The sequence below is a fragment of the Lissotriton helveticus genome, chromosome 1_2 (genome assembly GCF_964261635.1).
Source record: "Lissotriton helveticus chromosome 1_2, aLisHel1.1, whole genome shotgun sequence".
Taxonomy (NCBI): domain Eukaryota; kingdom Metazoa; phylum Chordata; class Amphibia; order Caudata; family Salamandridae; genus Lissotriton; species Lissotriton helveticus.
In genome coordinates this window covers 242,178,481-242,193,015 of record NC_136058.1, presented here as the reverse complement: position 1 = coordinate 242,193,015, position 14,535 = coordinate 242,178,481, and the positions used below count along the sequence as shown (strand labels likewise).

The 14,535-nt window shown below is 41.0% G+C and overlaps 1 long non-coding RNA gene across 1 annotated transcript; it reads right to left on the bottom strand.

Annotated features, from left to right (window-relative positions):
* Positions 1–12,922: 12,922 nt before the first annotated feature.
* LOC144807834 (uncharacterized) lies at positions 12,923–13,536 on the bottom strand. Its single transcript, XR_013606465.1, has 3 exons — positions 13,490–13,536; positions 13,293–13,369; positions 12,923–13,031 (listed from the first exon to the last, which is right to left on the bottom strand). It is a non-coding gene; the product is annotated as an uncharacterized LOC144807834 (long non-coding RNA).
* Between the last annotated feature and the right edge of the window lie 999 nt (positions 13,537–14,535).

Here is a 14,535-nt window from a genome sequence, read left to right as displayed (position 1 = left end):
AGTTGACGGACCAGGGATCGCTAAGGGGGCTCAAGCAGAAGCGGGCTCACAGAACACTTGTGGAGTGTAGGCCCACAATCTTCGGTGCAGATGGTGCTCGGGTCTTGGACTAGAAGTAGCCCAATGCACAACTTCGTCAAAGCTTGGGAAGTTGATGCACTAGCAAATGTGCATGGTGTCCTGGAGTTCCAATGCCACGTCACTCGTGAGGGCTGCGGTTCTCAGCTTTGCTTGGATCTCGTGTCGGCCTCTGAGAAGTCTGGAAGTCCATGTCTTGAGTCACAAATACTTCAGAGTCCGGCGGGAGATTAAAAAATACAGACCGGCAAGATTCTTCTTTGGTGCCTGTTTGAACAGGGGAGTCACTCCTTGACCCCAAGGGAGATTCTTCCATCTTCTAGTCGGGTAGAATGTCGAAGTTCCAGGATATATGCATCAGAGTTTCATCCAGGTGTAATCTAAAGTCCTGTTGCCAGGGGTACCTAATTATGCTGAAGGAAGGGGTTGGACATACTCTGGAGACCCACCTATGGGAGATTTTTGCGCCAGAGCAGGGGCTGAGCGCCCCTGCAACCGGTTTGAACTGGGGTATGCACAGGGACATCAAGTGTGCCCCCAGCACTGTCTGACAATCATTCTCTGAATGCACCCACCCAGTCCTAATATACTAAAGCCTGTCTGGGAGGTAGTTATACCTCCCTGTGACAGGAAACCTATTGTCCAGGCCTCCCCTGCCAGAGTTTCATCCAGCAGCAGGAGGTCAGACCAGTGTCTGTGGCTGCGGCATCCATTTTGTGATGCTAGGGTTATTTTAAACTATTACGGGTTAGGTCAGTGTGTACATGTCTCTCCCTCTAGAAGGGTGGAATTCTACCCCCGCCACCAGGACTGGCGGGGGAGGTAGGATTCCAAAGTGTTTGACACCAAACATAACATGTTTCCATGAAGCCATTGCAAAGTTAGCATTTACCGCGAGGTTATAATGCACTTAAGAGAATATGGTCTGGCAACATCACAGAACTGCCTCAAAGAATAGGCTTTGAAAGCTGCAGAGGGACACAACTCATGCATGGGCACCATCTCACACAAAACCAAGCACTCTGCCGACCTGTGGTGCCATTTTGGAAGGCTTCCCAGGGGTGGCATTCTACATGCTTCAGCCCCTGGTAGGCCTCTGTGGTACCTATGCCCTTAGTACCTAAGGTACCATATACTAGGGACTCACAAGGGTAACCCAGTAACCAATCTGGAGTGTACCTAAAGTACATGCAATCATTTTTGAGAGGAAGCAGCTGGGCTAGGTTAGCAGGGACCCAGCCAGACTAAATTTGAGAAACAGTGAAACACTAGCAAAAATTGAGGGTAACCATAGTAAGCAGATCCTACTCTCCTACACTTGTGACTGAGGGTGAGTTGTTAAAATGTTTCCGCACTCTGTCCATCATCTTGTTGTGTTTGCGATGTTCTCCTAAGTAGCCAAGGGTATTCCCAGACATGGGTACCTTACTTGCTGTGCCACTAGATACAAGCTAGCCTGGCTGATTAGGGGCGATACCCAAAACTGTTCCCAAGATGCTTTTTTCCAGTCCAGGGAGGACCTTGCCTGGCAGTTCGGGCTGGACTGTTCCCATGAGGAACATGGTGAAGAGTGATTTGCATATGTCTGGGTCCAAACTGTGGTGGCATTGTGAGAAAAAGAATGATGGATTAAACACAGATCTATTGACTGGGGGTGAGTGGGTGAAAAGTTTCAGCACTCCGTCCATCATGTTGTTGTCTTAGCTATACACAATGGGGGCCCACCCTCCGAAGGTCTGGTTCTGGAAGATTACTGCTCCTAGGCCAGTGAGGATGGCATGTGGATACCTATGCTAGAGTGGTGTGTACAGAAAATGTTCGATTGGTCACTTGGATGCCTTCCTCTTGCTGTTCACCCCAGGGCCACAGTGTTGATGATGTGGTGTGGACCCTATATTTGTGTTTTAGATTTATAGAGCGCTTTAAGCCTAAAAGGCATCAAAGCGCTGGAACTGGTCAAAGAAACAACCAGGGAGAGATCCAATGGATGAGAGAATAACCAGATATTGAGATGTTTGCTGAACCCAGAATAGGATTTCAGGCTCACAATTTGAATTGGTAGAGTGTTCCATGGCATGCCCGCTGCTACAGAAAAAGCACGGCTGCCCCAATAAGTCTTCTGGCGTTAGAAGGACCCTCCTATGTGGGCCACCCAGGACTTAGTAAGTTCTTTGGATCTGCCTATTGTCAGGTTGTTCACATGGACATTCAAGGCACTTGAAGGATGTGTTCTCTGAGTGTTCTCTGGGTTTTGCTCTCTGAACTGTGCCCTGATTTCATCCTGTCTGTTCGCTAGCTCCCGCAGCCAGTCATATACTCCTCTGGGGCTTAACTGGCTTGTCGAAGCAGGAACCTTTCGTAGTTCTGGTTTGCACATGATTCGAAGTGCACATTGACACTTAGGTTCAGGATCTGCTTATCTTTAGGAAGAAACTGAAATCACGGTTATTCCAGCAATAGTATATGAGCCAAGTCTATGGTCAGTTATACTGTTAATGCCTGTCTTGAGGTCTTACAGCGCCGGGATACTCTATTTGAGTAGCTGTGCACTCTACAAGTACCAAATTAAATTTCCTTCATTTCAGTGAGTGTAACCATGAGTGTGGCGTTGTAGGTGAATGGAGGGCCCGCCTCCACTACTGTCTTCGTGAGCTTGTGGGTGGCCTCGCCCCCAGAACTAGGAGCATGGTGCGGTGTCTGACCAGCGCTGTGTATGTGGTGGGCGGAGCCATCTGAAACCGTGAGAGAGGAGCGGTGGCACCTGGGGGCAGTGCCTCGAGCTGAAACGGGAATGTAAGAGCCTCGGAGTGCTGTTCTATGGCACTGAGAGAGTGAGGGCCCCTGAACCACCTTCATCACCAGTGTAGTGGTGCTTTCACAGTGGGGTGGTGTGGTGTGGGAGAGAACAAGGAATAATGAGCATGCACAGAGTACTTATTGTTGCGGTAGCCCAGGAACTGCCGGCCCGCCCATTTATTCATGTAATGTAACCTCGGGCTGATGACCTAGATGAAAAACAATGTCAAAAGCTGGGGGAGGCTAAGAAGGATGAAAATAGTTTGGCAAAAACAAAATATTACCTTTCCTTTCTCTGCCAACCAAAGTACCTATGAAATAGCTAATTTCAACTAACACTTGCTCTGACCTGGTGTAAAGTCGGACGACAGCCTGCACCAGAAAAGGGGCCCGGCCTAGAGCCACACCTGAAGAACAACAGATGCCATGGAGCCAATGATCATGCAGCCCGGACACCCAAGAGGCCAACAACACCCACCGCCACCACCCCTAGGATCAATACTGAGGCAGCGCAGACAAAGACAGCAACCTTCAGAAAATGCACCAACCTCACAGACCCAACACCAGAGACTGTCATTGCCCACTACAGGCTCAAAGGGACAACTATCCTCCGCATCCTGCTCACCATTGCCCACAGACTGATGGTACCGACACAGCGGACAACCAACATCCCACCTCAGCCAAAGCTGCTCGCCGTGCTGCACTTGTTGGCTTCTGGTACCTTCCAACCAACTACTGCCAGAGTTGGAGGAGTCTCATAGCCAGCCTAATCCAAGTTCTTTACAACGTTAGTGGATGACATCAGCAGCTTGGTACCCCACTATGTAAACTTCCCCGCAGGAACAGCTGAAGACCAGGCAAGGCATCTACGCCATAGCTGGCTTCCCGCACATGTTACGGGGCAATTGACTGCACACGTGTCCTACTTGTGCTCCCTGGCAATACTCCACACAATAACCGCAACAGAAAGCACACATATTCCATCAATGTGCAGGCAATAGTGGACCATTGGGGAATCACCACCAACATTGACGACAACCACCCAGGCAGTGTGCATGATTCCTACATCTACTGACAGTCCATCATCACCCAGCGCTACCAGGATGGCACCAAGGAAATGCACTGCTCATTGGCAAGTACCAAATGAACACACCACACACCTCAACTCCACAATCATGCTACTCACAACACTGGGAAATCACCAGTTACAAATTCACAACAACATGCTAAACAACATGCCCACCCACCAGACACAACAACACAACATACTGTGGGAACCTGGGCCATCCATGTACATAAGCCATCAACGGCATTGACACACAATAGCAGATTGTGGGAAGAGGTGGGGACCAGGCACGTGAGAAGGAGGCAAGTGACCGATGAATGAGAATGTACACCCTGCCAAGTGTGCCGTGGATGTGGTGGACAGACTGCAGTATGCAGACCACAAACATATCCATGTCTACATACACCGCTGGTGTATGGAGTGTAGTGGACAGTGGACGCAACCTTGTCACCTCCGCCAGTGGGGAAGCTCACGGAAATGTAGCTTGCTATGCCCCCCTGTAAGCGTGAGTGGAGTGGGCTGGCCCGGCGCATGCCAGGACAGCATAGGACTCCTTTCTCGTACTCTACCGGCATACACAGCGGACTAGTAGGTCACACATCCGAAACTGATTACACTATGGCAGAGAACATTATTTATGGCTGATTTTATGTCACTATACTCCCTTCGATGTGGTGCCATCAAGTCTCTGCATAGCATTACTCCCACACGTGTCTGTGGGCCCACGTGGACTACTGCCCTCAGGCTACACTAAGCTCATATAGGTCACACATTTGGAACTGAGTCTTGATTTTTCAGTGGCAGAGTACATATCATTGCACGCAAACAAAGGTGTAAGAGGATGATGCGTTTCAGTCAGAAGGAAAAACCGGATCATCGTTATGGAGGTGATCAAACACTACCGACAACTGCCCAGGTGTCACTAACTCTGTGCATCGCGAGCCAACAACACTTAGCTGTGGGTCACTGCTGACCGCTGCCTCGGGACTACACTGTGGTTGAGTAGGACACACATTTGGAACTGAGTCTTGATCATGCAATGGCTGAGTATACATGTTAAGGCAGAGTTCAAATCACTAAACACCCTTCGATGTGGTGCCACCGACTCTGTGCATAGCATTATAACCACGCATGTCTGTGGCCCCTTGCTGGTAACGCCTTCGCCCCACACTATGGTCGAGTAGGTCACACAGTTGTAACTGAGTCTTGATTTAGCAATGGCGAGTTCATATCAGTTCATATCAGTTCTCGTGAACTTATAACCGGGACACTTCAGGAAAACAAAAGTAGGACTACATCAAGGGTGAATGAAGAGAGCAGCAAAGGAAGGGAAAGAGGGCCTTCCACCTAAGCAGAGGTCCTGGGTCTAACTGCCCTGCCCCCGACCATCACCTGCACGCCGTTGCGCAGAATAGCAGACCAGGAGGGCCTGCAATGCCCCACATGACTTCTAACCACGTGTCCTACTGAACAGCACCTTCGATCTGTCGCCTGCCCTCTGGGCCACCCTAGCGCCACACCCCTACCTAATCAGGCTCCCCCTCCACCACACCCATGATGGCCCGGGACCAGCCCCCCCTCCTCCACCAGCCCCACTTGCCCACCTTAAACCTCACAGCCGGAACTCCTTCACCATCATTTTCCCCCCACTCCTCTCTACTAAGTTGCGACGCACCTTCAAGCAGAAACTCATGCGCAATCACAAAGAAACCCTAATCACTGACATCTACCACTCGGCCTCCAATGGACCGACGAAGATGGACCTAAGATTCCACACTGAAAGACCGGAATACTGGATCTCCACGATTAGATCACGGATGTTTATCTCCAAAACAACTTCCACTCTCCACAGCTGCAAACTAACCGCGACTCTCCCGTTTAGATCAGCCGGCAGAGGCTATATAACCGTGACCATCTTTACCAATGGCACGGTCCTCATCCAAGCTAACAATGAGAACCTGGAAGTTTTCGACTCCTTATTCCCCGCACTCAGGTCAGCCCTTCCCTCCCTCCCTATCTGCGCCCCTATGCCGCCTCCGACCACGACCACAACTAACAGAGAAGACCTCGATACTCCCTTCCGCAACCCATATCCTGCCCGACAAGCCCCCCTTCCCCCTGCAATACCTCACCCTCCATGCACAGCCACCCAACATCCACAGGACACTCAATCCCCCTCCTCTACCCCTTCCTCCAACTACCTCACCTCCCCCAACATTAGGCTCCATCAGCCTCCTACAGCAATCACCCCCACGCCAACAGGCTGCCTCCAGATAACGAGCCTCTTCCCCTCGAGTCTCCCTACATCTCTCATTCCACCCCTGTCCAAACCCCCTCCTGTCCTCCTCCCTTCCGCCCCCTTGTCTAAACCCCCGCCTGACCCTCCCCTGAACACCCCCCCGTCCTTCACCCTGACCCCTATCTCCCAACCCACCCCCTCGAACCCTAACACTCTCGGACCCACTGCGGATGCCCACATCCCCTTCCTTGAGTCCATATCAAAACGGCTCGCAGCCCTGGAAAACCAGGTCAACACTATCACCCATGGTTTATCAGAAATCATCTCTAACCTTGGTATAGTCTGTAACCCCTACAAACTCTCCCCCCACGTCAAAACGTCCGCTATTTCTTCTCCCACTCCAGCGGGCTCAAATCACCCGACCTCCAGGCGGATTAGATCAGAAGCCCCTATGTCAGACAGGGAAGCAGCCTTACTAGCCGCCACCTATGACTCCTCCACTACGGAGTCACCCAAATCCAAAATCTAAGTTATCACAGGTCACCGGAAAGACCTCCCCATCGTCAAACCACAGAGATTACCAGTCCTCACCGCTATACCTAGAGAGACTAAAGACAGAACCACCAGTAATCAGGAGAAAATCACCAACTGTCTCCTAATCAATTGCAGATCGGCCTCACTACATGCAACGGACTTAGCCGAAGCCATCCTCACACATGACATTGACGTTGCGTTCCTCACGGAGACTTGGCTTAATAAGACATCCCTTCCCTGCCTAGACATGCTGGTTCCACCCGGTTTCTCCCTCATCTCCAAAGATAGGATTAAACAACGAGGAGGTGGGGTCGCTATCATCCACAAGGACAGCTGGAGCATCACAGAAACCTCCTCCTTTGAGTACGACTCCTTTGAATGCCTATCCACCGTCATCAAAACAAAAGACAATGACTCTCTACTGTGCCACCTACTCTATCACCCCCCAGGCAGAAATAATGAGTTTGGAGAACAACTATCAAACCTGATTGCACAAGACGCACTTGGCCACTCCAAAAACTTAATTCTTGGTGATCTGAACATCCGATGGAATGAGACCCATAACCCTCTAATCAGATCGCTATCTAGCCTCCTTGATGAGAACAACCTCAACCAACACTGTACTGAGGAGACTCATTACAAAGGAGCCACACTGGATGCCATCATCGCCCAAAAGAATTCTATCACGGTCAACCACATACTACCAGTTGACCGGTCAGATCACCACATGATCTTATTCCACATCAATCACCCCATCATCTCGCTTAAACCTCCGCAAGACCCCCCCTAAATGGTCGAGAAACCTCTCCCAAGTACCCCTAGACATCCGGGAAGGTCAACTACGCGCACTTCTTCCAAACAACACACTGCACCTCTCGACCATCGACCTCGTCGACCACTACAACTCGGGGGTAGTCTCCATACTTGACAATGGTACACAGACAAAATATCGAAAATAAAATATCGGAAAGACAAAATATCGAAGTTAAAATATCGAAGGTAAAAAATATTGGGAAGCAAATATATCGGATACAAAAATATCGTAATAGGTAAGTAAGTAGAAATATCGAAAAAAATAATATCGTATGACAAAATATCGACAATACAAAATATCGTGTAGTAATGGAAAAAATAAATAGTGTAGGAAAAAATATAATAATTGTAAATAAAAATTTGATAAAAAGGTCTATATTAAAAAATTACAATATATTTAATATAAAAATATTTTTTAAAAACATATATAGTTTTAGGAGCGGGTTATTGGGTTTATAGGGGATAAGGGTGGGAAGTAATTTAAAAATAAATAATAAATTAATATATAATTGTAAAAAAACTTTTTATTAATAATTAATTGGTAAATAATTAATATTAATTAGTTAATTAATTAATATAATTTAGTACATTATTTTATATAATAATTAATTGGTAATTAATGAATATTAATTAGTTAATTAATTAATATAATATCGTACATAATAGTACAAAAATAATAATTGGTAATTAATTATTATTAATTAGTAAATTAATTAATATAATTTTTGACATAATTTTAAATAATAAATAATTGGTAATTACATAATAATAATTAATTGGTAATTAATTAATATTAACTAGTTAATTAATTAATATAATTTTGTATATATTTTTAAATAATAAATATGTGTTAATTAATTATTATTATTTAGTTAATTAATTAATATAATTTATTTCATATTTTTAAATAATAATTAATTGGTAATTAATTAATATAAATTAGTTAATTATATTAATTAGCTTCATTTAGTTTAATATATATTTTTTACTTATTGTAAATTAATTTGGAAAAAATAATATTAATAATTAAATTTATTTCTTTACAGCTAATGTGCTAATATATTAACTTTATTGTTATTGTTAATTAATAATTATTTTGTAATTACATAATAATAATTATTTTTGGGTAAAGGAGTATTGTTAGAGTTCAGGGTCAGTTTTCAGTTCTTGGTTAAAGGGGTATTTTTAGGGTTCATGGTCAGTTTTCAGTTTTTGGGTAAAGGGGTATTTCTTGGGTTCAGGGTTAGTTTACAGTTTTTGGGTAAAGGGGTATTTCTTGGGTTCAGGGTCAGTTTTCAGTTTTTGGGTAAAGGGGTATTTCTTGGGTTCAGGGTCAGTTTTCAGTTTTTGGGTAAAGGGGTATTTCTTGGGTTCAGGGTCAGTTTTCAGTTTTTGGGTAAAGGGGTATTTTTAGGGTTCAGGGTCAGTTTTCAGTTTTTGGGTAAAGGGGTATTTCTTGGGTTCAGGGTCAGTTTTCAGTTTTTGGGTAAAGGGGTATTTTTAGGGTTCAGGGTCAGTTTTCAGTTTTTGGGTAAAGAGGTATTTTTGGGGTTCTGGGTCAGTTTTTAGTTTTTGGGTAAAGGGGTATTTTTAGGGGTCAGGGTCCGTTTTCAGTTTTTGGGTAAAGGGGTATTTTTTGGGTTCAGGGTCAGTTTTCAGTTTTTGGGTTAAGGGGTATTTTTAGGGTTCAGGGTCAGTTTTGGGGTTTTGGGTAAAGGGGTATTTTTTGGGTTCAGGGTCAGTTTTCAGTTTTTGGGTAAAGGGGTATTTTTAGGGTTCAGGGTCAGTTTTGGGTTTTTGGGTAAAGGGGTATTTTTAGGGTTCAGGGTCAGTTTTGGGTTTTTGGGTAAAGGGGTATTTTTAGGGTTCAGGGTCAGTTTTCAGTTTTTGGGTAAAGGGGTATTTTTAGGGTTCAGGGTCAGTTTTGGGTTTTTGGGTAAAGGGGTATTTTTTGGGTTCTTGGTCAGTTTTTAGTTTTTGGGTAAAGGGGTATTTTTAGGGGTCAGGGTCCGTTTTCAGTTTTTGGGCAAAGGGGTATTTTTTGGGTTCAGGGTCAGTTTTCAGTTTTTGGGTTAAGGAGTATTTTTAGGGTTCAGGGTCAGTTTTGGGTTTTTGGGTAAAGGGGTATTTTTTGGGTTCAGGGTCAGTTTTCAGTTTTTGGGTAAAGGGGTATTTTTAGGGTTCAGGGTCAGTTTTGGGTTTTTGGGTAAAGGGGTATTTTTTAGGGTTCAGGGTCAGTTTGGGATTTTTGGGTAAAGGGGTATTTTTAGGGTTCAGGGTCAGTTTTCAGTTTTTGGGTAAAGGGGTATTTTTAGGGTTCAGGGTCAGTTTTGGGTTTTTGGGTAAAGGGGTATTTTTTGGGTTTAGGGTCAGTTTTCAGTTTTTGGGTAAAGGGGTATTTTTAGGGTTCAGGGTCAGTTTTGGGTTTTTGGGTAAAGGGGTATTTTTAGGGTTCAGGGTCAGTTTTCAGTTTTTGGGTAAAGGGGTATTTTTAGGGTTCAGGGTCAGTTTGGGGTTTTTGGGTAAAGGGGTATTTTTTGGGTTCAGGGTCAGTTTTAATTTAATGTACGCTGGATTTGGTATAGTAATAATTAAATTATTAGAGACCAACATATACTCACATTTAATATACAGTGCAAAATTTCTGATAAGATTGTTACATTATAGTAAGATAATGATACAAATAGTTCAACATGATTGTAGAAACATTATTTTTATTTATGTTTCACAAATAAAATGTTATTTCATTACAAAATTCTTTTTATTACATTTGGTTTTATAAACATATTTTATAAACACAATGATAAGCAACTATACAGAAGCATTATTATTTTCATACTTTTTGTACAAAAATGAATATTATTTATTATCTCTTTTACATATTGTAATTTCATAAAGAAATGTAGAAATAACAAAAGTATTTTTTACACTTTATTTCAATACATAAAATATTTATTATGTAAGTCACATATTTTTAACACATTTTTCTATTATTATAATTTTTGACAATGTAGTTATATTTCTAGACATTGTTAATATAAATATTATTCTTTTCATAATATTTATTTATTACATTCATTTACATATTTGTTAATCAAATCATTGTAGGATTAAAGTAAATATTTCTTTACAATAATAGAAACTTAATGTTCATTTTTGCATATTTAGTGAAGTATATATATTATATTTTATACTTGGGACTATTTTATTGCATTTGGGTGCTTTATTTTGTAACCAGGTTAGGTCGTTTTGGGTTATTTGGAAGAAGGGCTGATCGCGGTTGGGAGACACTTCACGTCGCTTCAGGTAAGGTTTATTTTATATGTTTTATGTGTATTTTAATGATGTTTTGAGATTAGTGACCTTATATTTTGTGTTGTTGAATGTGAGGGAGGTATGTTTTAGATTTCGAAAACAGATAATTACTTATGGTATATACACGTAGTGTTAGTTAGTTAACTCATTATATATAGAGTGAATTTTAGTCTTTTACGGTATATCTACAAGTGAAATAATCTATTTTAATATGTTTGTACCTAATTACTAGCTAATTAATGTGGGTGGGAATGTCTGTTTTCTATGTTTTTGTCATAGGTGTACGCTACATCGGAAGTTCTGTTTTTTTTTTAAAGGAAGTGTTTGTTTGTTTAATTCAACACTGCTTTACAAACACTTCTTTACATTTTTCGGTTTTGCTGGAGCGATTCTTTCTATTTTTCAATTTTTTCGGGTTTTTTATGCTTATTCGATGGCTCTGGATAACGTGGATGTCTTAATTTTGGAACAGTTGTATTTTTACATTTTTTTGGGGGTTAATTTGGCACTACCTGGATTACTTTGGTGGACAAGGAGGTTATTGGATTGACAACATGATTGGTAAGTCCTTGCTTTCTTATTTTGTGTGGGTGGGTAATGTTATTTTTATTATGGAATAGTTTTTTTACTTGTTATTTAGTTTTAATGTGTGCATATATTATAATAATATCTCTATATATTGCATACATTAAATACTTTAGAAGCTCACGTTACATATTTTTCCATACTTAGGTGATACTTTTAGTGTTTTATAACATTTTGGGAATTAATTAGAGTAGTGTTTTGGCAATGATATTTAGGTATTCTATGCCTTTTGTACTAGGGTAAAGTTTAACTTGTTCTTCCAGGTACTTGTGCATTTGTTTATTTTGCTTTGATGTTTTAGGGACAAGTTCAGTTACAGATTGGTCCATTCTAAATTCCTGGTAGCTCTGTTCTTTCTGTAGGCATTTAATGAAATGTTCTAGAGTAGGTTTGGTTCTGCCAGTTGATTGTACAAATGCATTGTGCCAACCTTCCACTGCATTGTTAGTTTTTGAATCTCCGTTAAGGGTACTTCTGTAAACGTTCCACCAGGGTATGAGGAATTTGGGATTTCGTCTGTGGCCAGATCTGTGGAGTCTGCCTACCCAGGTGTCTTCAAAGTAGTCCAGAAATGGACTTAATTCAGCTTCATTTTGTTTGTAGAAGGGGCTGTCTATAAGAATGTTGTAGTGTTCAGCTACGTCTGTTTCAGGTACATAAGCAAGTGCAATGAGTTTTTTAATTTGGAAAGCAAAAGATGAGTTTGTAGCATATTCGACACTTAGGGTAGTTTTTTGAAGGTGTCTCCATAAACACTGGTTTAAATGATAATAGCAGCCTTGAATGCAGCTATGGGGGTGGATTTTTATGATAGTTGAGAGCATTGCTTACTCAAAATCAAGAATGATACTTTCAGGAGAAAAATCATTAGTTTTTTGTTTAATTATATTTATTAACTCCATATATGTGGAATTATTTTTGTTTGGTAATAGTGCATATAGCAAAGGTATGTTGCAGTTGTGGTAGAGGCCATGTATTGTGTATAATTGGAAAAATGGTTTGGGACAGATGTTAAATGTTCCATCCATCATCCAATATTGGCTTTGCTGCAGTTTAACTAAATTCATACTGGTACCAAAAATTATAAGCCTTTTGTCATTGTTTTCGTTGTCGTAAACTATAAATGGTTGTTTATTTAAAGTTATTATTTGGTTAGCAGTTACATTTATATCCTGATATGTTCTGGGAGATGGTGTTGTAGAAGTAGTAGCTTTTTTAGTTTGTGCTATAGTTCTTTTTAAGGAGAGGATATTTGGCATTTGAGTTGTGGCAGTTTTTGGGATTTTAGGAATGGCTTCTTTTAAAATGACATTTGTTTGCTTTTGGGAACCTGTACTAGCTTCTTTTATATTTTCCAAAGCTGTTCTAACTTCTATTTCAGTAACATTAGGTGGATGATTGTGTTCCCTAGTATACAGTACTGTAGCTTCTTTAGTTGTTGCTCTGCCATAGCACTTGTTAGAATAATATTTACAACATTTCCAATTAACTTGCATGCCATATTGCTTTTCTTGTGTATAAGTGTAACCCATGTAGCATAGTAATAGTTTTCCTTTCTGGCTGGTCACAAATTCGGCTCCTTCGGTCATTTTGTACTTTGTATATCTATAAAATGTATATATAATAGTTAATGTCAAATTAAATGTGATAAATAATCTGGAACTCACTCCCGACCGACCTACGCCTGACCCAAGACCACCTCTCCTTCAGGAAGAAGCTCAAGACCTGGCTGTTCGAGCAGTAACGGCACCCCCCCCCCCAACCCAGCGCCTTGAGACCCTACGGGTGAGTAGTGCGCTCTACAAATGACCTGATTGATTGATTGATTGATCTATGTTAGTGATAAGTAGGAATGTTTATACTTACGTGTTTTTGAATTTACAGCAAAATTAGGAGCTGCTTGCTTCTTTAGTTGGGGATAATTGTTTGTGATGTTGTTGTAGCTGTTATGAAAAACATGAAAGTAGTATATTATTAATTAATGTTTTGGTACATTTGCAATGTTAGAGCTCATTTCTACTACAAAAGTGTATCTTCATGATTCACATTGTGAAGATACTTACATATTTTTTTAGGTTGGTCTTTGCCAGTATAGTTGTTTCTTCAGCTTCTGGAGAGTAGTTTGTAGTGTTATCTTAAATAAAAAAGGAACATATGTATTAGAATAATCACCATGTTGGTATGTTTTTTAATAGATTATCTGGTAATTATGTGCTTTAATATACTTACTTTGTGATTATTATCTGTATTATTCAGAATGTGGAGTTCTGTATTATGTCTGTATATCTATTCGTTGTGTTTGCTCTGTAAATAAACAATATATAATAGAACATAATTAGAACAGTTCTAAATGTTAGTATTGTTTTTCCACATTTATTTCAGTTGCATAATACTTACGTAGTAAAATGTATTGGAGAAATAGTACTGATGTCCTTAGTTCATTAGTAGTGCAGTTTTCAGTAGTAGAATCTACAGAAAAAAAGAAATATATGGGGCAAAAGTCATTATTTCTGTGTGTTTAGATTTATGTGCACATAATGAATCAATGTGAAATTACTTACATAGTTATTAGAATCTGTATTCCTAGGGTTTGTTCATAGTTATTTTGAGTAGAATATTCAGTACTCGTTGTATCTAAAAAAAATAGTTTCATATAATTATTTAGCATGTTAAGTAGTATGAATAGCAAAGGGGCACTGGGTATTTAGCAGGTAAGTAAGTAGTATTAGCAAATAATGCACTTTCTATTTTATTTACTTACTTAGAAGATGTGATAGTAGGTTGATAGTCTGGTTCTTCTAGTTGTTGTGCAGCAATTCGGATAGAGATGAATCTCCTTCAGTGACTTTTGGCAAGTAGTTTGTGCTTGGATTTTAATTGTTTATATAGGGGAGTGTCAGTAGTAATTACTTTGCTATTGGTTTATTTAAAAAATTAGGTTTGTGATTGGTTAGTTAGTATATTTGAATTTCAGTTGTGATTACTTTGTAATAGAAGTGAAAAACAAAAACAAATTATAAAATTATACAAAGTAGTATAGAATATTTTTATATGTGTAGGTGATATAATTATACCAATTGGATATTTTTTACAAATTAATAGTGTGTCT